This window comes from Equus asinus, chromosome 21 (genome assembly GCF_041296235.1).
Source record: "Equus asinus isolate D_3611 breed Donkey chromosome 21, EquAss-T2T_v2, whole genome shotgun sequence".
Lineage (NCBI taxonomy): Eukaryota > Metazoa > Chordata > Mammalia > Perissodactyla > Equidae > Equus > Equus asinus.
Window position 1 is genome coordinate 30,459,099 of NC_091810.1, and position 23,300 is coordinate 30,482,398.

General features: G+C 40.8%; 1 protein-coding gene across 13 annotated transcripts in view; it reads left to right on the top strand.

Annotated features, from left to right (window-relative positions):
• FOXP1 (forkhead box P1) overlaps positions 1 to 23,300 on the top strand; it is a 575,342-nt gene that overhangs the window by 189,449 nt on the left and 362,593 nt on the right. For all 13 annotated transcript variants that reach the window (XM_070492659.1, XM_070492654.1, XM_070492656.1 and 10 more), the window contains one exon: positions 17,505 to 17,601. The gene's annotated coding sequence lies outside the window, so the exon portion shown is untranslated. The remainder of the gene's footprint in view (positions 1 to 17,504; positions 17,602 to 23,300) is intronic.

Consider the following 23,300-nt stretch of genomic DNA (forward strand, 5'->3'; position numbering starts at 1 on the left):
TTTCTAGCCTGTAGGGTTTCAGCTGAGAAGTCTGCTTCTAGCCTTATGGGCTTTCCTTTGTATGTCACTTGTTGCCTTTCTCTTGCCACTTTTAGGATTCTCTCTTTATCTTTAATTTTGGACATTTTAATTACAATGTGTCTTGGTGTGGGCTTCTTTGGGCTTATCCTCTCCGGAGCCCTCTGTGCTTCCTGTACTTGGATGTATGTTCCCTTCCTTACTTAGGTTAGGAAAGTTTTCAGCTAGTATTTCTTCAAATAGTTTCTCTGCCCCTTTGTCTCCCTCTTCTCCTTCAGGGACGCCTATAATACGAATGTTAGTGTGCTTGATATTGTCCCAGATTTGCCTTAGACTGTTCTCATTGTTTTTAATTCTTTTTTCTTTTATCTGTTCAGCTTGGGTGATTTCCTTTAGTCCTTTATCTAGCTCACTGATTTGTTCTTCTGTATCATCCACTCTGCTATTGAGTCCCTTTAGTGAATTTTACATTTCCAGTATTGAATTCTTCATGTCTGATTGGTTCTTTTTTATATTTTCCAATTCTTTGTTGACAATCTCACTGTATTCATACAGTCGTCTCACAACATCAGTCAGCATCCTTAGGAGCTTTTGTTTGGGATCTGGCCCGGTGGCGCAGCAGTTGTGTGCACGTTCCACTTTGGCGGCCTGGGGTTCACTGTTTCGGATCCTGGGTGCAGACATGGCACCACTTGGCACGCCATGCTGTGGTAGGCATCCCACATATAAAGTAGAGGAAGACGGGCACAGATGTTAGCTCAGGGCCAGTCTTCCTCAGCAAAAAGGAGGATTGGCAGCAGTTAGCTCAGGGCTAATCGTCCTCAAAAAAACAAAAAAAGAGTGTTTGTTTGAACTCTTTGTCAGGTAGATTGCTTATTTCTGTTTCATTTAGTTCTTTTTCTGGGGTTTTGTCCTGTTCCCTTGCTTGGAATGTATTCCTTTGTCTCCTCATTATGCTGCTTTCTCTGTGCTTATAACTATGTATTAGGTAAGTTGGCTATGTCTCCTGATCTTGGAGAAGATCAGGCTTTATGTATGAGATACCTTTTGAGGCCCAGCAGTGTGCTTCCCTCTCGTCACCAGTCCAAATGATCCAAGAATGACCCCTTTGTGAGCCATTTGTGTCCTTCTGCTGTGGCAGGGTTGCTCTTACTGCAGGGACCCAGGGAGTCTAGTCTTTCCCTCTGTGGCCAGCTGTTTGTAAATCTGGTTTGGGGAGCCCCATAGAGGCGGACACACTCACCTACCTGTAGAGAATCAAGGCACTCAGTCTATGCAGGCCAACAAGTAGCCTAAGGGCTTGTTTTTGGGTGGGGCTGGTCCCTAAGGTGGGCTGCCTGCCCTGGCTGAACTGTATTAAATCTGCACTCTAGTGGGTGTGGCAGACCCCAGGGCTAACAAACCAGGGGAAAAACTTGAATGGCGTCTGCCAGGATCTATGTCAACATGCCTGTACTAGGTGACAACGATGGCCACCACCAATGTCTCAGTCTCTGTAGAGGTCCCTCCTCTCACCGAGATGCACTCAGAGCCTACCAGGTAAGTCTCTTTTCACCAAAGGACTATCATCCTTCTCTCTGGTGATTTTAGGTTGTTGAGACAGGTGTATTAAGATAGGCAAAACCCCCACATCCTGGGGGAGCATTTGTATATGGCACTCATAGGGTAATAATTATTACTATAGCCTGAAAAATAACCAATGTTAATGTTATCAGTACACAAAATGACTTTTATTTCAAAAGAACGTTCTTAAAACAAAGTTGTTTTTTCAAGTTGCTTTGCTTTCCAGGATCAACACGAACCAGGAAACCTTATGCCAGGAGTATTAGCTGATATGTTCTAAAGTGTGATAGTATAGTTGTTAAGTAATTACCCAAGTTGAGAAAAGAGATCTGGTTTCAAATTCTGGCTAAGCTACTTAGTAACTTTGTGACCTTGAGAAAGTTATTTAATCTTTTTAAGCCTCAGTCTTCTCATTTGAAGATGGAGGTGAAAAAGCACCTACCTCACTGTAGGAATCGAAACGTTTCTAGTTTATCAGATGCTTTCAGGTTAAATAGCAATATGCAAAAATAGTTCTGAGCACAGTGCCTGGTATGTAAAAAATAATATTCCTTTTTATGTGATATTTATTTACCAAATTAAATAATAAATATCTCAAATTATTATTGTTTTGCTGGATGCCTAAGCTGAAATTAAATAGTAGAGGACATTTAACTCTAGGAGTCAATGGCACTTTAAATATCCATCTCACCTTTCCACATTTTTTTTAATTGAGGTCATAATAATTTATAACGTTGTGAAATTTCAGTTCTACATTATTATTTGTCAGTCACCATATATATGTGTGCCTTTACCCCTTTCGCCCACCCCTCAATCCCCTTCCCCTCTGGTAACCACTGTCTGTTCTCTTTGTCCATGTGTTTGTTTATCTTCCATGTATGAGTGAAATCATATGGTGTTTGTCTTTCTCTGCCTGGCTTATTTCCCTTAACATAATACCCTCAAGGTCCACCCATGTTGTTGTAAATGGAACGATTTTGTCTTTTTTTGAGGAAGATTAGCCTTGAGCTAACTCCTGCCAATCCTCCTCTTTTTGCTGAGGAAGACTGGCCCTGAGCTAACATCTGTGCCCATCTTCCTCTACTTTATATGTGGGATGCCTACCACAGCATGGCGTGCCAAGCAGTGCCATGTCCGCACCTGGGATCCAAACCTACGAACTCTGGGCCGCCAAAGCGGAACATGCGCAGCTAACCGCTGCACCACTGGGCAGGCCCCTGAGTTTGTCTTTTTTTTTTATAGCTGAGTAGTAGTCTTTTTTTTTTAAAGATTGACACCTGAACTAACATCTGTTGCCAATTTTTTTTTTTCTCTTCTCTCCAAAGCCCCGCAGTACGTAGTTACTTGTTCTAGTTGTAGATCCTTCTGGCTCTGCTATGTGGGACGCCACCTCAGCATGGCTTGATGAGCAGTGCTACGTCCACACCCAGGATCTGAATTGCTGAAACCCTGGGCCACCAAAGTGGAGTGCCTGAACTTAACTATTCAGCCACTGGACTGGCCCCTGAGTAGTATTCGTGTGTGTGTGTGTGTGTATGTATATGCATATACACCACATCTTCTTTATCCTTTCATCAGTCGATGGGCACTTGGGTTGCTTCCACATCTTAGCTATTGTGAATAATGCTGCAGTGAACATAGGAGTGCATAAATCTCTTTGAACTGTTGATTTCAAGTTCTTTGGATAAATACCCAGTAGTGGGATAGCTGGGTCATATGGTATGGTTTAAAATACTTTTCTCTTATGTAAAAAGGCAGTATGCATGAAGTTCATAATTTGGGTAACATCACATTAGTGAGTCTTTGTGGCCTACTGAACTCTCTTAAAGTTGCTTAAACCCGGGAAACATCGACTCACACCTAAACATCAGTTCAGTTGCACCTGCTCACCCATTCACCATTGAGTTTCTTCTCCAGTTTCTATTAATTTTGAGATTGAAAAAGGAGAAGAATCTATTCTGCATTTTGCTCACTTTCAAGTTTCTGTTGGTAAAAGATGAATAAATATGACATCTATCATTAGATTATTCTTTGTCTTCCCTTGTTTCTCTACCTGTCACCTTTTTTCAATTTCTTGCCTCAGCTTGTCATCTGGAGAATTGTATGTGACCTTTACAAGCCATCCTCCAGCTCCGTGGTTCTTGGAGTCTGTCTGAGAGATGAAAGAGGACCACAGTGTGATGCTATTGAATGGTCAAGAGGAAAAGGTTAAAAGAAAGTTAACCCAAGAACTTCTTTATGTAAAATTGGAAGTTGAAAGTAGTGGTAAGGTTTTCCTTGAGCCCTCTTTTGGGGTAAAGCAAATTCTAGACATAACTGACTACTTAAGCTTTTTTGGGTTTATAAGGTCACAAAGTCCTGGTTGGTATTTTCACTAAATGGCTAAGCCAGAATTTGGAACCAGGTCTTTTTTCCCCCAACTTGGGTGACTACTTAACAACCTGTGCTATCATATGCCTGGTCATTTTAAGGTATGAATTTTAAGACATGAGTCACAACTATGAGTACTAAGGCGAACATATCATTCAAATGTTCTCTGTAAATTGATTCAGTAGGGCCAAGGGACATATTCATCTCATTCCAGGGAGAACAAATTGTTTCAGTACAGTAGCCTTTGGGAACTCAGCCATCCCAGTTAGCTGCTTCTTGTCCTTAGTTTACTTGTCTATAAGATGGAATTAATCTTACCTCAATAGTTTGTGTGAATCAGATGATAGAATTGATGTGAAATATTTCTGTGATATTTTGTACTGTTACCTAGCCCATCAGATGCCATCCACTGTGATCTTTGAAATAAGTGCTTGTGGAAATTTCATCCTCGGTAAATTCACCCAGTGAGCAGGAACAGTATTGGCATTCCTTTGTTATTTGGATGGTTCGTTCAGCAGTTGAGAAGCAGAAATTTTAGTTTGCAGTCCGTGAATCTTTCATCAGAACCCTGATACATGTCCCCCACCCCCTCCCCCATGCCTGCCATAATTAGATTCAGCATCCTTTCAAACTATGAGAGTAAAAGAAAAAAGTTCATTTTGAAAGTTGATGCTCCAGTGACACCACGTAATGTAAGGCCAAGGCAACTTTTACAGAATCCTTTTCCCTGCCAGGCCCCTTAGCCTTGTTTTTATCAGCAGCTAGAGCAAGTGGTTTCTTCATTCTTGTCCTTTTAATGATGTTATTATTATTTCCAAGTGTGAAATCTGAGTATTTTAGTTGGAGAAACCATTTCGTTTCTCACCATGTTTCAGTCTCGAATGTCTCCATGTACTTTTTATTCTTTACTTAGGGATACATCCAAGTTCTCAGATATAGAACATTTACGATTTAATTTTAGTATGATTAACTGATAACTCACTTGAAGGTGGCTTTTAGTTATTTCTCTCTAGATTTCTATATCTCCCAAGGTAAGATATGCTATACAAAAATGTTAAAACAAAACAAAAAACAAGTGTATTCATCATTAAATGACACTGAAATCATATACCATTTCTTTCCCATATCGCACTGTTTAGTCTGTCTGAATTCCAGCTGTTCCTTTACTCAGGCCAACATGTTGTGTCTCTCTCTGAATTTATCTGAGTGGAAGAATTAGGAGAAATGACCCTTAGGATTTTCTTCTCAGAGCGAGCTGTGAGGACCCCTGACTTGTTCCCCCCTTCTCCATGTGGGTATCAGGGAGCTCTTTTTTTGTTGTTTTTCCATGAACAAATTTAGAGAGAACCATTTTTCCCCAATCTGATACCTGTTGGATTCTTTTTCTCTCAGTCTTATGGGAGTTCTGGTTTAATTTCTGTGCGTATTTGACTCTTGATGTGGCTAGAGATTTTCTAAAGCAGATTAGCGAATTTTGCTTCGAAGAAAGGACCAGGTAGCCTTTTTGTTCAGCATGTTAACCTTTGAGTCAGAAAATGACCAATAGACAGGAATAAACTAGAGTAAAAGAATAATGAAGCCAACTTTGATACCATTTTCTCTCTGGTCAAAGAGTACCAGGGAATTTGCAGCTAGTTTATTTGCCTGTGGTGTAATTACTATCTCTAGCTCTTTAGAATTGGCAGGTAGGTAATGTTCCTGCCAGGTTATGATGCTTGAGGGCAGCCGTGTTACTTGAGTAATTATACAATAATAACTTTTCAGCTTTTTGCCACTTGCTGTAGTTTTGGGGTCCAGATACTCCTTGAGTTCATTTTTCTGGCTGCTGTCTGTTTTATAGAATGAGAATGCTAAGTAAAATACTTCCACAAGAGTCTCTTGTCTTAATAGTACATGTGCAAAAATACTTCTGTGTTTTAGCGGAAGTTACTCCATTATAACCCTTTATGGATGCTCCTTGCTGAGAAAGCATTCTGGAAATGGATGTCAACCAAGGGAGATTCATTCATTCCATACGTTTTCTAATTTCAAAAAATGTACACCGTCAATATTTTTTCTTAATTGAACAGTTTGTCGAACAGACGGGTGCTTTAATTATGGTGGTCTAAATTTACACACATTGCAGTGGTATTTTGCTACATTAATTACCTTACTTGTCAAGAGTAACAGGTAATTACTACATCAACTCACCCTCCTGCAGAACACGGAAACATAACTTTATTTGAACAGTTACAATAAACTAGAGTGTAACCACCCCACACCTTAGCTTTTGAGAAAGGATGGCAGTTCGCACAGGATTTGTTTAATACTGAGCAGGGTAGAGGGGAGCTCACCTTTTTCTGTGTGTCTGTGCACCTAAGATGCAAGTCCAGAAACATTCATAGTCTCAGAGTGTGTATGGACTGGAAGGAACCTTTGAAATAATTGAATTCATTAAACCTTCTCCTTCTTATGTGTTTCAGAAAGGAGAGTGACTTTTCTAAAGCCACACAATAAGGAAATTAGTGTCCTAACCAGAATTGGCACCAATTTCACCTCACCAGGCTGCTAAAAAGCTTAGTGCATCTTAATGATTTTTAAAAAATAATTATAATTCAAAAATCATTTGATACAGTACACTTTGAATATTCATTCACGCCATCTCCCTCATTTGAACTTCTAACCAGTGTCTTGGCTGCCTTCAGAAGAGTATTTCTCCTATATTCTGTTGAACTGCCAGGTACAACTCTTGTCGTTTGGTCTCCTCTCCAGTGTACTAGTGTCAGCTTTTATGACAAGTTCTGTTAAAATTCTACTTTAACATGTTTTTCGTAAAGGCGTGAACATTTTGAGCATGATGATGCCCCTAGCAAAATTATGCAGCATTACCTCTCCTGGTTGCCATGGCGTAGAAAGAAAGGATTTTGTTAGCTTCTAGGTGTGGTGCGGAATATACACAATGACATAATAGGGGCCGACTACCTTAAAAGGCTTTGTCCCCTTTTTAGTCAAACACCTGTGACAAAATTACGAACTGTGGTTAACATACACTGCTTACAAGTGGTTTTTCAGAGTCGTCCAGGGTGGAGGAGCTCAGCTTGCAAAGAACTTTAGTACCTACTTTCTCCTTGCACCTGGCAGCAGGAGTGGGGTGGCATTAGAAAGAAGTTCAAGACGTCAAAGGTTACGGATCCGGCCTTGCAGAAATCATATGAAATGGCCTATAGAGGCCACAGTGCGCCTCTCGGGGGTGATCTGAGATGTATGAGGGAGGACCTCCTCCAGCCCTTGACCCCTTCAGTTTCTGATGCCTGGAATCCTGGCATAGACGCTTCATTCCTGTAACTTTCGTCTTGTCACGTGCCATTACAAATCACTCTGGGCTCTGTAACTCATTACATGATAGCTTATAGTTATTGGGTTTTTCTTTTTCCTTATTTTTTTAAAATTGAAGGATTGCATAGGATAACTTGGTTTAGTCGTTCATGCATCCAGCAACTATCGCTGTGAGGCAGCCATTGCACTGTATATGGCAAGGAGAGGGCTGCAGAGTGAAGGAGGAAACAGAACAGATCCCTGCTCTCGTGGAGTTTGCCTTCAAGTAGAGGGAGGCAGAGAGAGTAGACAGTGAGATGAAGGAGCAATCTATTTACATATAATGAAAATGTGTGAAGGAAACAGTATACAGTGCATACCTTGGGCAGGCCACTTAGTCCGATCGGGGAAGGCGTCATGGACGAAATGGCTTTGACTTCATTTCTAAAGGTTAAGAATGATCTCTGTGTACAAAGAGCTGGAGGAAAAGCTTTCCAGGCAGAGGCGATGAGGAGGGCCAAGCCTCAGAGTTAGGAGTAAAAATATGGTATGGGAGCAGAAAAGACCCGTGTGGCTAGAGGCAGTTAGCGGGATGGGCATGGGTGGGTGGGTGGGGATGATGTGGGAGAGGTTGGAGATGTAAGCAGGGCCCTGGGTAACAGGGCAAAGGGCTGGGTCTTATTCTGAGACTGATGGGAAGCCCTTGGAGGCAGCCACTCTGATTCAGGTGTCAGAATAAACTACGTGGACAGCTGCTGGCAAGTGGATTACACAGCTTCACGTATTGTCCTGAGAGTAGGCTTCCTTGGGAGAGAGGACAGGTCCTGGTCCCCTGAGGTTGGGCAAGGAACCCTGAAGAGCCCACGCCCGAGACAGACTGCCCTGGTGCTAGTTAGGAGCAGACTGTCTTCTAACTGGGGTGGCCTGCTGTTGCACACTGATAGGGGGTTTGGAAGCAGAGCGCTTCAGAGCACAGTCCTCAAACTGTAGTGGCTGAACCTGCAGCAGCAGCAGCATCACCTGGGCGCTGGATACAAATGTAAATGTTCTGGCCTCACCTCAGCCTCTTAGTGAATCAGAAACTCTGGGGTTGGGGCCCAGCAATCCTGTTTTAACGAGTCTTCTGGGTGATTCTGATGAGCACGCGAGTTTGAGAACCCTTTATAAGATACTAGTGCTGCAAAGGACTTTCGAGTTCTCCAAACTCACTCTTCTCATTCTACAGATGAGGGGACCCAGTAACGAGCTGTGCTAAGGGGGATCCAGTGCAGACGAGAACCTGGGTCTCTTGACCCTATTCTAGTGCTTTTTCTTCGTGGGTTTATGGAATTAAAGAATAGACAAAACCCACTTTGTTTCTTTGGAGGGATAATTATGATATTTATAAAGGAGGAGATGGATGAATTTTTAAGAAGGAAGAGTGCTGTGGTCTGTGAACTGTGGCTGGCCTTGTATCCCTTGCTATTATTTTCTCAGATAATTTAGAAAAGCAATTTTAGTGTGAATAACCCACTCCTTTCTCCCTGTCAGTGGTAGAAAAACAAGTGTTTTGTCTTAAGTTACACCATCAAGACACTTAGCAGAGGGTAATAGCATTCTTTTATTTCTTTATTACTCAATATATTTGGCCTTGTTTTTGGTTTGGAAGTCTTTATATTCCCAAGTTGTTTTTAAAGTCATTGTAGAAGGCAGAGGATTGATTATTTTCAGGTCCAGTGCTTGTGCTTGCTCATGTCTGTTTTGACCAAGAGTGCCACTGGAGACTCTGCCACTGGAGAAGCCTGGGATTGCTCTGCTCACCCTCCACCCAGCCCCATCTACCTGGCTAAGTTCTACTTGCCTTTAATGTCTTAGGCTTACAGATCGTTTCTCCCACGAAGCCTTCTCTGACCTCTTGTGCTCAGGTCAAATCCGTGTGTTAATCATTCCCACATGCTTGTGTTGGTGTTTCCCAGTAGGCTGTGGGCCTGATGAGGGCGGAGATCTCCTTTGTCTTAATTCCAAGCTTTACTCAGCTTCAAACACAGTGTCTGGCCCATAGTAAGTACTGAAAAAGTAACTATCAAGTAAATTCTTTCCCTCTTAACTGATTATTTGTCACTCTCTTTATTAACAACTAGTTATTGGAAGACCTGATGGTGGGTCTTTTTTCTAAGAGGGGATACATGGATTATTAAGACATGGTCCCATGAGATCAAGATGGGAGAAGTGGAGACAAAGCCAAAAATAAGTATTTATTTAAGGTAAATCATAGTGAAGGCTATAAGAAGGGGTCAACTATATTAGTCAAGATGTGTTGTGCTAGCTGCTATGACTAACAACCCACAGATTTTGGTAGCTTAACATAATAAAGGTACATGTCGAGCTCCCTTCATGTCAGTGCCTGTCCGTTGAACCTTCTCCATCCTGTATTTGCTGCAAGGAACATGGAGTCTCCACAGCTTTGGGGGAAGAGGAACAGGGAGCACGGTTGATTTTTTGTCGTGCATGGAAGTGGTGCATCTTGCTTCTGCTCACATTGCATTGACCCGAAATCAGTCACATGGTCCAAAACTAAATACCAGAGAAAGGGGCAATGTAATTTTACTGTATGCCCAGAAAGAAGAAAATGAAATGTAATTCGTTACCAGGTGATCATCCCAAACAATACATTACTTTGGTTTTAACCACTGAGGTTTCATCAGAATGAAGCATAGCACCTCCTGTTTTTGTAACCTGCTCATCGATACATACCCTTGTTCTCCCAGAGATCAAAGAGAGTGATAGCACTTTGAGGCCCTTAATTTTTGCATGTCATGAGGAGGATGCCTTTTATTTAAATCCCAGCTGTGAGCCCATTTTCTTCTGGGATGAGCCAGCTGTAGCTTACATTCCTTCCAGCGTAAGGTGAAATTTTCCACCCTGAGTGGTGAATTTGTCTGACCACACACAGATTGGCTTTCACCTGGGGGGACCTATTTGTATTCTGCATTTGACCCTATTTTTCTCTTCTACCCCTGGAGTAGACAAGTTTAGAGAAAAGTATCCACTTGTGGTGAGGACTAACTAAACCTTTCCTACTTGCCATGGTTATGGGCTTGCAGAGGACCTCTGGGCGAACTCTTATGTCTTCAGGAGAAAACTGGAGCTACTTTTAAGACTTCAGTTTTTTGTGTACTACTAATCTCAGTTTATTTTTATCCAGAAGATATGGGAAAATTTTCATGACACATTACACAAGTGGAGGAAAGTATATAATAAAGTGTTTACTTTATGATGTCCAATTTTTAAAAAGAAAGATGTGTTCCTTCTCCCACTGTCTTGCTGACCATGGTGGTTCTCAGGAAAGGAGATGAAGTCTTCATCTGGTCCTCAATCTCCCCTCCCGCTAACCTTCCAACGCAGTACAGAGGCTCAGTGAGAAGCTTGGCAGGGCCAGTGGGAATGTGTAGTTGAGCTGGAGGCTGGAGAGCTGCATTGGCCAGATCATGGGGGCCTTGTAAGGGCCAGGGGAAGGGTTTTGATCTCTCCCTTAGGAGTAACGGGGAGCCATTGAAAGTGTGCAAGCAGAGAATGAGTGCAGGGTGAGTATGCATGCATGTATAGTATGCATGTGTGTGTGTGTGTGTGTGTGTGTGTGTCTGAAAGAGAGAAGGAGAGATTGATGGAGAGAGGGAGAAAAAACACTGATGAATGATGATCCCATTTGCCATGTGTTTTTTGGCCGTCGGGAAAGAGCCTTCACAGGAGAGAGTGAGTGTGAAGACAGCATGGCGCCCTTCTCCCAGCTGACACGAGAGAGGTCTTCTCCCTTCTTCTGCACAGAAGTTACTTGTCAATCAGGAGCTTGCCATCCCAGCTTCAAAGCCGGGAGTGCATTTGGGGTAAATATTTATGAAATGCCAAGCTTCATGATCAAGATGTATTTTGTTTTTAATGAGCAAATGACTCAGAATTGTTTTAAGTTATTAAAAGACAAATTATTGTGAGCCATCATGGAAAAAGGAAAGGGAGGAATTATAATTTTGCATCAAGCAACTTATTTACAGCTATAACCTGCAAGCGATCAACCTCTTTAAACAAAATTAATTTTTTTAAAGACTTGAAGTATAAAAATTTAATTTATTTACGGAATCTCATTAAGATGACTTTTAAAAAGTAAGGTGGACTATTCAGTTCCTTCAAGGAATGTTAACTGAGTGCATACGATGCTCTAAACACTATGTTTGGGATGTGAGAGAGAACATATTCATGTTCTCCAGTCTTAAGACACTTCTGGTCTGGAGAAAAGGCAATCAAAAGCCCTTAATAAATGAGTGAAAGGGTACAACGAATTTCTTCTTTTTGAAGTTCAGATAACTTTTTCAGATTCTATAACCAATGTTTTAGAAAATCGAAAATACAAAAAATTCTGAAGAAAAATATCACCTAATCCCGTTGTCTCCAGGGCAAACATTGTTAGTTTTGTTTTATTTCTTCTGTCCTTTATTGGCACATATTTATATTCAGTTGAGAGTCTGTGGTAGATAGGATTTTTCTATCTTGCTTATTTCATGTCACATTATAACAAGCATTTGTGTACACTTCCCCATTTCCAGTATTGCTTTTAATGACTACAAAATTGTCCTTGTCAGACTGGACTCTCGTTTACTTGCTTTTGTTCTGTTGTGATTGACATTTTAGGTAAAACAGATTCATAAAATTTATCCATTTTCTGCCTCAAACTGTCTTGTCCACTTTACCTGTTATAATAAAACAGTAATGGGGAACTGAGGTTTTTTTAAAAAGCATTCCTCTCTGTGTATATGTCTCTGAACTTTGCCATCCAAAATAAAAAAGTGAACTAAAACCTTGTTACATCAACATGGGGGAATACGGTTGATACATTGTTTCTGGTATATTTTATCTTGGGACACATAGCTCCTACTCTGAAATTGGTTAGCAGACAACATCCTCCGCATCCAAGAAAGCTGTTTGGTTCTAATCTGGGGACACTTCATGCCTGATTTTAAAACTTGTAGAGGTTGTCATTTCTTGCTCCCAGCTCTTGTTCCGAGTGACATTTTAAATCTCTATATTACTTATTGTGCCTTTTTTTTTTTAAAGTACTTAATATAAGGTCACTTTAAGGTAACTGCTAGCTACATTACCTTAACACGGGGACTTGACTGTGCTGACTGAGGAAAACTATCTGCTGTTTCTTTTGTTATAATAGTTCTTGGGTTTTTGTTCAAAATGGCATGGGTGGCCTGTAAGTGCCTTATGTGGGCGCATGAGCCCTTTGAAAGGTGGCATGAATTAGGGGGAAGAACAGGGCAGTGGGGTAAGACCTCAGATGGAACTCAGTGCTCGCTCTAGAGCCTTTGGCAAATGAAGGCTAACCCCCTCCTACCCCCGAAGATCAGTAATCCATTCCTGGCGGTTAGATATCTTGGGTGAAAATGCTAACCAGAGCTATTTCTGATTATTTTACTGAGGAGAAATCATGTTATGTGTCAATATGCCAAATGCCCAACTTTCTAAAACAGAAGTTGGCAAATTGTGGTCCTTGGGCCAGATCTGGCCCACTGCCTTTGTTTGGCCCATTGCCTTCCAATAAATAAAGTTTTATTGGAACACGACACCTATTTGTGTACTTGTTGCCTATGGTTGCTTTCTTACTACAATGGCAGAGTTGAGTAGTTGCAGTAGAGCACTTCTGGCTGCAGAGTCTAAAATATTCATTGTCGGGCTGGCCCCATGGCCGAGTGGTTAAGTTCACGCGCTGTGCTTCTATGGTTCAGGATTTCACTGGTTCGGATCCTGGGTGCGGACCTAGCACTGCTCATTGGGCCATGCTGAGGCAGCATCCCACGTGCCACAACTAGAAGGACTCACAACTAAAATATACAACTATGTACTGGGGGGCTTTGGGCAAAAGAAGGAAAAATAAAATCTTTAAAGAAATAAATAAAAAATAAACTATTCATTTTCTGGCCCTTTGCAGAAAGAGCCAGCCCTTCTAAAATATGACTGAAGTATAGTAAAATGCATTATATATTGTTAACAAATATTACGTTAGGAATATAAAAATATTTACTATATTGACTACTCAACAATTAATATGGTGTCAACATACATATGTTTTTTTGAAATGTGGCTTTTTTTTTATCACTAAGAACATCTGAGACACATCTCCTTTGTTGTTAGCTTTTCAAAACCTCTACAGAAGTTTCTGACATCCTACCAATTGTATCATAATTTGACACTTTCCCCTCACACATTTTATTAAAAATGTTGTATTACATTTAGGAGGATGTCATAGAATTTTTTCTTTTATGAGCAACAGCCAAAAATGTTTGATTTAGAAATAAGCATTTTCTATAAAATTTGGATGTTAAAAGCCAAGAGGCATTCAACTAGGAAAATGTCAGCTGGATATACCTTCCGTGGCATTTGCTTGTATTTCGTTTCTTAGCAGCTCAGTGTTCTCATCCACGAAATGGGAATCGAATCTCACAGGTCTATGTGAAGATTAAGGAAAGATACACGTGACAAATTTTGGGAAAATATTAGCTGTCAGTTCCCTAGCTTAATTAGAGGAACAAATAATCGCAACTATAAGATATCTTCAGGAGTTTTTCCAAGTTTACAGTGCTTCTGTTTATATATGGTGGCCTGGAGATTCAAGTATAACTTTGGAGCCAGGGAGAAATTAGAAAGGTTTATGTATTCAAGTAAGAGATACTGGCACTTGTAACATTCCTGAGTTTCAGAGAATTAACTCAGTGCAGGTTTATTTCTTAGGCACCTCACGGTCTAGTGCTGGCTGGTGGGGAATAAGGGTGGTGGCTCTGCTCCACGTGGTGTTTCAGGGACCTTGGCTCGTTCTGTTTGGTGACTTTACCATCTGCAGGAACTAGGAGTTCTCCCCTGGAGCTCTGGGCCCACAGTCTGGGATGGTTCAGGAGGCTTCAGGGTCAGAATCAAAATAACATACCCACTTCCATCTCTTTGTCTGGAACTCAATCACAAGGTCCCATCTAACTGCCAGGGAGGCTGGGAAACACATCCCAGCTGTGTGCCCAGGAAGAAGAAATGGATTTGATGAGCCTCTAGCCAGTTTCTGCCACAGAGTGACCATATCTTCTTGAATTATTATGGAAAACAAATGCTTACCATATGTAAATAGCACAGCAATGCCAGTAATCTGAGAACCTGTCGGTTACAGGTACCCATGGAAATAGCAGCATTTGGAGGCCGTAATGCTGGTTTGGGACAATTAATCTGTATACTTGTTTAAATATATTTTAAAAATTAGCCTGAGATCTGAATCTGCTTCCTACATGTTGTGTGCCATTTACATATTTTGATGTTCTAAAATCACAGATCTGTCGTAGAGTAAGTTTAGAAATACATACTTAAGAAATGTTACATGCAATGACATTTTCATTTCCAAAGTGGTCTATGTGGACCATATTTATTTTGCTATTCTATGAAGTCAGAAGTCATACCCAGCATTAAGTGGAATTCTTTATCCGTGATGGCAGATACAACATTTGTTGAAATACCACCACGTTATTTAATTCAAAGTGCGCATTCTACAATGAACCACATCAGGAACATTGTCAATTTGTCAATGCCTCTAGTAGATCCAAGCACACCTTTTTCTTAAAAAAAGTTATTCATTTTAAATTATGATTATATGAATATTTTAGGATTATAATCATCGTAAAATGAAGGACAAAATTTATCTTACCAAAATAGAAATTTAATTTAAAGTAGAAAGAACTCGACTTCAAGGTTCAGTAGAATAGAAACAAGATGTATACGAAGGTATTAAAGAACACTTTTTTAGAAACCCTCAGTACTACAGTTTTGGTCATTCCATGGAAAAAGTAACTTAAAAAATCCTTATTCAGTATCATAAAGTTAGCTGAGTTTATTTGAGATGGAAGTTGCCCTTGACCATATTGTCATCCAGTGGCGTTGGTTAAAAGTCAAGATTGCACAGGGATATAGGTGATTAGAAACGTTCCTTTCCCTTTTCCTGTAGTCGTGGCATTCCTATTCCCTGTCACTTTGTCCTTGACGATATTTGAGGCGGAAAACAAGTTGAGTTGACGAGGATGGTTTTCCAATCAGCTGTTCCTCATTTTTCTCCCATGCTTCTTTGTTATATTAGAGTTCATATTTACTATTCATGAAACACGTTTTAATCAATGACCATATCAGACAAATGGAAGCTAAGCACTGGTTAGTATGTTGAAAATAAACACGAGGGTTCTCATTAATGTCGCTGTCTGAATAATTAGTTGAGCATCATGTACTGAGCAGCAGCGAAAGCAAGCTGGCTTCTCACTGGAACGACAGGCTGACAGCCACGTCCTGGAGTATGGTCATTAGTGTGCCCCACCATCAATGTCATGTTACTGTGTCAAATTAGTTCGTGTCCCCTTAGGAGAGAAGCTGGACCTGCAAATTATCCTCCCACATCCCTGGAAACTGTGTTTGCAAAACCTGCGATCAAGTGTGAGCAAATTATTAACACGGCTCATAAATTAACTAGTTTACAGGCTTATAACATTTTACAAGTAGATAATAAAGGGTAGAAAAGTTTTCCAATTGCTTTGCCCTGATGTTAGGGCTGTGATCTGCCGACTTTTCCGTGAGGAAGCGCAGCTAATAAGTGTCTGTTAAGAGGAGCAGACACATGGAGTGTCAGAACAAATGTTTGGCAAATGTAGACTCTAAAAGGAAACAAGTGTAAATCCATTGAAAACAATATAATTAACTTCGTTATCTCGTGGCTCTGATAAGTCGATGACAATGGTCCTCTTTCTTGTGGTGGCAGTTGTTCATTAATGAGGTCACCAATTAAGTTTGAATGATTACAGCCTTGGCTAACTGAAATTATCTTAAGAAATATTTTTGACGCATTCTTAACACTCTTAAGCTGCCTTGTTGAAGAGGAATAATGTTAACACAGCGTGTTAAACTCATAAAAGAATGAGGATGCTTCAGCTGTCATATATTTGGCAAACAGTTCACACACACATAGATGGCTGATACCTAGAAAACCTAGTGTGGCCCAATCTGGCCTGACTTTATCTCTTATCAAGCAGAGGCACCCACTGGGAGCACCACCTCAACTCTCTTCTGAGCTCTGGTAGACAAGACAACCCACATAGTTTCCGGAGATACGTGACTATTCAAATCATAAAACTTCATACATCTTCTTTTCGGTTTCAACTTCTCTGTCTGACTAGATTAGAAAACACATACGTCCACAGAGTTTTGTCTGAGTTTACTGTTGAAAGAGAACGATACACACACACACACTGTAGAACTCGTGCTTTCTACTCATTCTGTAGTTCCATTTCCCCGTGTTGCAGAGAGTCCCCTCCGTCATCCTGAGGGGTGTATAGGTGGCATTATCGTCTCAAGGATCTGTGCACAAAAGGCCTGGCATGCAAAACCTCGCCACCGATTGCTATTCACACAACTTTCTGAAAGTGCTTGAGGATGAGCTGACTTATCTGTCAGCAACTTCAACTTACTTGGAATTAGATTTGGTAAATATTCTACCAATTACTAAGCTATGAAAGCTCGCAGCCTCAGCACATGAGCACATGCACAGGCTGTTTCCAGGAGAAGGCTGTGTCACAACCTTCTTCTGCATTTTAAATGCAACTGAGAAAAGAACTGTAAACTGTGGCAAGTAAGATTTTGTGTTTGGCTGCAGGAGAGAGCTTGTCTGTTTTTTTGTTTGGAAGGGGTGCCTGTGTGCACATGCACACGTGTATACATGCACATGTGTGTGCATGTGTGTTTACCTTCTGTCGCTCCTACTGGATGCACTGAGAAAGACTAAAAGACCAAAACCCAAAGCAAAGTCTTCATTTGGTCTCATGGATTATCTTGCCTTTACTTTTCAGGATGAGATTACCTTGTAATTATGAGAATTTATGGTAAAACATGAAAAATGCTGGGAGTTAACAGAACTGAACTTCCTAAGTTCAGAATGATAGTGCCTTCAAGAGTGGCGGTTTTACTTGGCTGTATATGACATTTCACATCTTTTTACTATAATTCTATAATACTGAACTCAGATTATGAGCTAAATGGAATGCTGGTTCTAGAAGGGGAAGAGCAAAGTAAATACTTAGATCCTGTGATTATCTATTGAATGTAAAAGGAGTATGTCAACAGGGAATACCTAAGGCTCACGTGTATGTGTCGCTTTGGGAGCATCGCTGTTTGCCGCCTCACTTAACCTCTTCCATTCTCTTTGTTTTCAGTGTCCGTCTGTGTGTTGCAGTCCTGTGGCATTATGCATGCCCCCAACCAGTGACCCCTCAGGCTTTTTATGGCTGTGAAACACGTTAAAAGTTCAGGGTAAGTGGCAAACAACGCTAATATTGTATACCACTTAAAAATTGTGATCCACCTTTGCAGCTGACACAGTAGTAGATACAGTAATCCCTCAAAAGATCATGGAATGCCCCATTGTCAAACATGAATTCCCAAACTGGCAGGATTGGTTTGTTGCCCTCCATGATAGGAATCCATAGCTTGGATCATATTTGTGCAAAGATGATCTAATGCAAGGTTGGCAACCTTTGTCTATAATGGCCAGATAATAACTATAGCCAACCTCATGGGCCATACAGTTTCTGTTGCAGCTGGCCAACTCTGCTGATTTAGCACAAAAGTTGCCATAGACAATATGTGAACAAATGGGCATGACTCTTCCTATTTTACAAAAATAGGCAGTGGCCCGAAGGCCATAGTTTGCTGACCCCTGATCTAATGCATCAAACAGGGCATATGACCTGTAAACAGGACTCCTCACTGGGTACCGGTCCCTCTGATCTTGAGCAAACCATTTATCTAGAGGAAACAGAAATAAAAAATACCTCCCCTTACTACTGTGCAGGGTATAGTTGTAAGGATGAAACAAGATATAATGTACGTGAAAGCACTGAAAATTTCGAAACTCCTTAGAAATGAAATTGATGGGTCTACACAGTCATCTGGTCCACCTCGTGGAGAACGCCTTCTTTACCTTTTTAATCACGTTGGTCTTTCATGAGCTAAATGAGTGTAGGGGAAAGCTCTTCTATTTTCTGAGTAATGTGGTTTGTCTGTACGTTCCTTCTATTTTACAGTTGATGGACAAGCTGTTGAAATGTCTTTTTAGTATCAAACATGGCTGAAGGGAGATATGGGTAGATTAGGGCAGGCTAAAGATCAAATGCCAATGAAGAATGATTAAATTTCCTTTAATCATCAGAATCTGAGAGTGTTTTAAGATCCTCCACCTTTAATATAGGCCTTAATAAATAATAATGCTTTGGATGTCTACAAGTATGTTTGAGTTTCACAAGTCCTGCATGTCAAAACATAGAGATGGGCTCAGCAAATACGCCTCTCTGGACTAGTGGTAACAATTAAGAAGGAAAGTCATACTTATACAAACAGCTTGGTGAATGGAGGGATAATCAGAATCCCAATTCATGAATTTTCTGGGGTTTTTTTTTCCTCTCAAAAAATAGTAGTATAGTTTTTAGATATGTTTTCGTATTATTATATTATTTAAGAACTGTTTTCTAGTAATAGAGATGCAGCTATATAAGCCTAAAAAAATTACTTGTGTATTCTGTCTCATAAAAGATGTCTGGGGGGGCCAAGCCCGGTGGCTTAGTGGTTAAGTTCATGTGCTCTGCTTCTGTGGTCTGGGGTTTGGGACCCAGATCCCAGCACACACCTACACACTGCTCATCAAGCCATGTTGTGGCGGCATCCCACATACAAAAAGTACAAGAAGATTGGCACAGATGTTAGCTCAGGGATGATCTTCCTCACCAAAAATAAATAAATAAATAAAATAAAAGATGTTTCTTAAAAAAAAGAAAAAAGATGTCTCCTGGAGAGCAGTTTGTGCCTTTTATCTTTCTGCTGTGTCTGCCTGATCAAGTATTGCTTCATTTTCACATTATGCTTCAAAGTCATATAATGGCTGCTGGCTCTCCAACCATTACCTGTACATCCTGAAAGGAAGAGCAGAAGTGCAAGGGACAAAAAGAGTTGTCGTCCCAGCTGGGGCAAGCCTCTTTAAAGAACTTCCCGTGAAATTTTACTCAATGACTTCTTACATCCTTTTAGCCACTCTTAAATTAAGAGCATCTGGGAAATGTATCCTTAAACTTAAGAAATTTGATGTCCCAGATAAATTCCAGGTTCTGTTAGTAATGAAGAAAAGGTGAATGGTTACTGAACAACATTGTGGTTACTTATACAAAATCATGATATCAATTTTTCTTACATGTTTATTTTTTATTTATTTTTGATGAATGCCTTCTGTCTTCCATTGACTGGTGTGTGAAATGTCTTATTTGAATTTTACATGTTAAAATTTCAGCTTGTTCAATCTCAGCAGAGATATATATCCCAGTAAATATTTTAGGACCATAATATTCTCACTGAAAGTGCCTTGGCAAATCTGAGAAATAAATTTCTTTCTCAAAAGAGCTACTAACCCAAATTTAAACTCCTTAATTTTCTTGTGGGTTTTCTGTCTTCTGTATGTAAGTTTTTGTGAAAGCTTGAGTACCGGCGTGAGGTCCGAGCGACCTGCAGGCTCCCCCGCAATTCTGTCCTTCCCAGTATGTGCGGGGATGTTGCACTGCCCCTCACAGGCTGGACAAGGCTATCTACTCTGCATCTCTGTGCTGTGCTGCTCTGCATGGATCTGCTGAAAGCCCACCTTGGCGGACGGAGGAGACTAGTTGAGGCACCCTGTCCAATTTCTCTGTTCCAGATTAGCCTGTACGTTATTCTTGTGAAATTTCCCTCTCTTAGAATGAGTAGAATGAGATTTCCCTATCTTACAAAATATATTCTCTACCTATCCCAGCCTGGGATAGATGCCATGAAACACAGTAGTTGGTGCCTTTATTAACATTTGTTGAATGCCTGTGATGGATATAGGATAGCCGTATGGTGAAGTGCATCTACTTTGAAGTTAGAATTCCACCTTTTACATTTACTGGCTGAGTGATGCTGGGAGAGTTACTTAACCTCACTGGGCCACAGCCTCCTCGTCTGAGAAATGGGGATAAAAATAGGAGCTAGGTCCCTGTGAAGAGTTAGTGAGATGATGCTCGTAAAGAGCTTACCACAGACCCTGGTAGGTAATGAATGCCAGCATCGCTCTATACACCCCAGGTAAGATGATGGAAATCCGTGTGTTTGAGGAGTTTTGCCATCCTGTGGCTGCTTCGTTGGTTGTTGTTTTATTCGTAGACAATGCATGTTTCACAATCCGTTGCTTCTTACCTGGTATTCCCTTGTAAGTTTAAGTAAAGCCTTGGGAGATGGCCTTGATGCCCGTCTTCAAGGACACTGCAGCCATATATACCACTGGACAGCCCTGCTAACAGAACTTAGATCTCTGGGTCCCATTTTGATGATTTCCCCCGAGAGGCGTGCTGTTCTTTCTTTATTCCGTTTTTTTACTTACTCAGACAATGGGCCTGCCTACCAAGCAGAATTCACTAACTGCTTTCAAGTTGGTATTGCTGATGATAATCTGAAACTGTAGGGTTTCACTCCTGCAGGCTGATGCTACATGATGTCGATCTTTTCCTGCCTCATCCTGGTCCTGGCCTCTGTGCTGAGTCTGCAAAGCGGGCCCTGGAGCCCCACAGATCTTCTTAGGAATGGCCTTCACAAAATAGTGTCATCGACACACAGAAGCTGCCGCATGACTGTGGCAGAGATTGTCAGCAGTGCCCGTGGATGGCCCGGTTGGCAGTGTGTGAGAAGTTGTGGCACCCACGTGACCATGGCCATCTCTTGAGGTCTTGAGCACTTTTGGGTGAAGACAGGTCAAAGCACACTACCTATTAATATGAACCTGCAGTGATTTCATTAACCGTGAGCCCATAGCACAGAGTGGATGGGTTTGGGGGGACTGACCCCCAGACTTTATTAGTACCCCTCGAGAGTCTGCTTTTAAGTTTAGTAAAATGAAAAGATTTCCAGGGATGGGGTGTACAACAATGCAAATGTACTTAACACTGCTGAATGGTACACTTAAAAATGTTTAAGTGGTACATTTTATGTTATATATATTTTACCACAATTAACAACTTAAAATAATAGATGAATTTTAAAAAAAGGGTCTGTTTAATGTAAGCTTTGTTTTCATAAGATAGTTGACTCTGTGGTGATAGTGGCTTGAAGATCTTGCCTGGTCAAAAGAGTCCTGGAAACTTTGAGCTTTTGCTGTGTGGTTTCAAATATTTTATTTAGACACCATGTCGATGCTCAAATGCCATTAAGTGTCACTTGCCTCTGGACCTTGTTCTCTGCCTGGAACAATTTCTATGCTTCACAGGGCTCATTGCTTCTTGTCCCTTAGTGCTCAGTTCAAATCTCTGCTCCTAGGAGAGGCGTCCCCTGACCACCCACAGTACGGGAGATTTCCCCCTCCCCCTTCGCCTCTTGTTTGTTCCATTTATTGCAGCTTCTGTCACTTTCTGAATACACCTTTTTACCGGGGAATAAGCGAGGGGCAGGTCTGTCTGATGCAGTGTGGCTTCCTTCTGGCTGACAGTGCCTCCAGCATGGTACGCATACACATAGTCAGTATTTATGGAATCAGTCAGAGGACATTTGGGGATTTCCCTGTGAATTTCTATATTTTCGTGGTACCTAGGAGGACTGCATCTGGGTGAGAGAGTAAGAGAAGAAATAAAACCACACACATCACCTGTATTATAGGAATACGATACTGCCCTTGGGTTTTCTCTGGAAGTTTCCACTCTACAGTGCACAAAGCTTTGATACTCTGTGTGTCCCATCCAGAAAGGGTTATACATCATCTTCCCAGTGAAGACAGACTCACTTGCCATTTGGGCCTATGGCGTATTGTGCTTGGGACAGGCTAATTAAGGACATTGCATTCTAAGCTCAAATTCTAGCACTCTCATTCACTGGCTCCTTGTTCTTGGACAAATTTCTTTATCTCTCTGGGCCTCAGTTTACTTATCCAAGGCAGGGGTAATAGCATTACCTAACGTATAGGATTAAATGAGATGATACATGTCCAGCACTTAGCCTAGGGTCTGGAAAAGAATAACTGTGTTGATTTATAACAATGCTAAATAATGCTAAATAACGATGTTGATTTAGAAAGATGAGCAAACAGTATTGGGAGCTACACTGACAAAACTCATATCACCTTTTCTTATGATCCTTATTTTAAAGGCGAAGAGCCTTGATTCTCTTTTACATATGTTCATGTTTTATGCACTGAATTAATGTTAAAACTAAAAAGTACAGAATGAGCAAGCAGTGAGATGATCTGTTTTGTATTTGTTGTTGACATGGTGACTGTTGGATGGTTATGTCCTGTTTCAGATAATGCAAGTGATAGACCTGAAATGCTAGGATGGCGCCATATTTGGAGCCTGACCCACATCCACAAAACCCTGGAAATTTGGAGCTCAGGTGCTGCACTGTCCTTAAGCCAGCTGGCTGGGGATGCATTTCGCCCTTAAGTTAGTGAGAGTTGGTTTTCTTTCCTACCTTACAATAGACGACGTCTTAAATTTCCTATAAATTCTAATTAAAAAAAAAATTTTACACTTGATGTATCTGTCCTGAAAATCCACATACTTCTTTTTTAAAAGAAGATTCAGGTCTATATAGATTGAAAGGAGATGGATATAAATATCTTTCACTGTTAGTTCTGATTTCTTTTACCTGCTTAAGGAAGATGGTTTACTGTTGGGGCTGTGTTGTTCCATGACGTGCATGGTTGACGCGTCGTTCCTTGTGCATTTGTTACGAGGAGGCTGAAGCACGGAGAGGGACTCGTCTCTCTCTGTATCCTGTAACTTTTTGGTGGTAAAAGATAAAATATATCCAGTCACATTTCTTATTTACATGATTTGTGGAATAGCTAGGGTTATCTAAGAAATTAAAGGAGCCATTTATTTTATTAATTTATAGTTTATACCCTCTCAACTTATAAAAATAAAAGAACCTGATTAAAATATAGTGTAAGGTAACAAACCTGATTACTG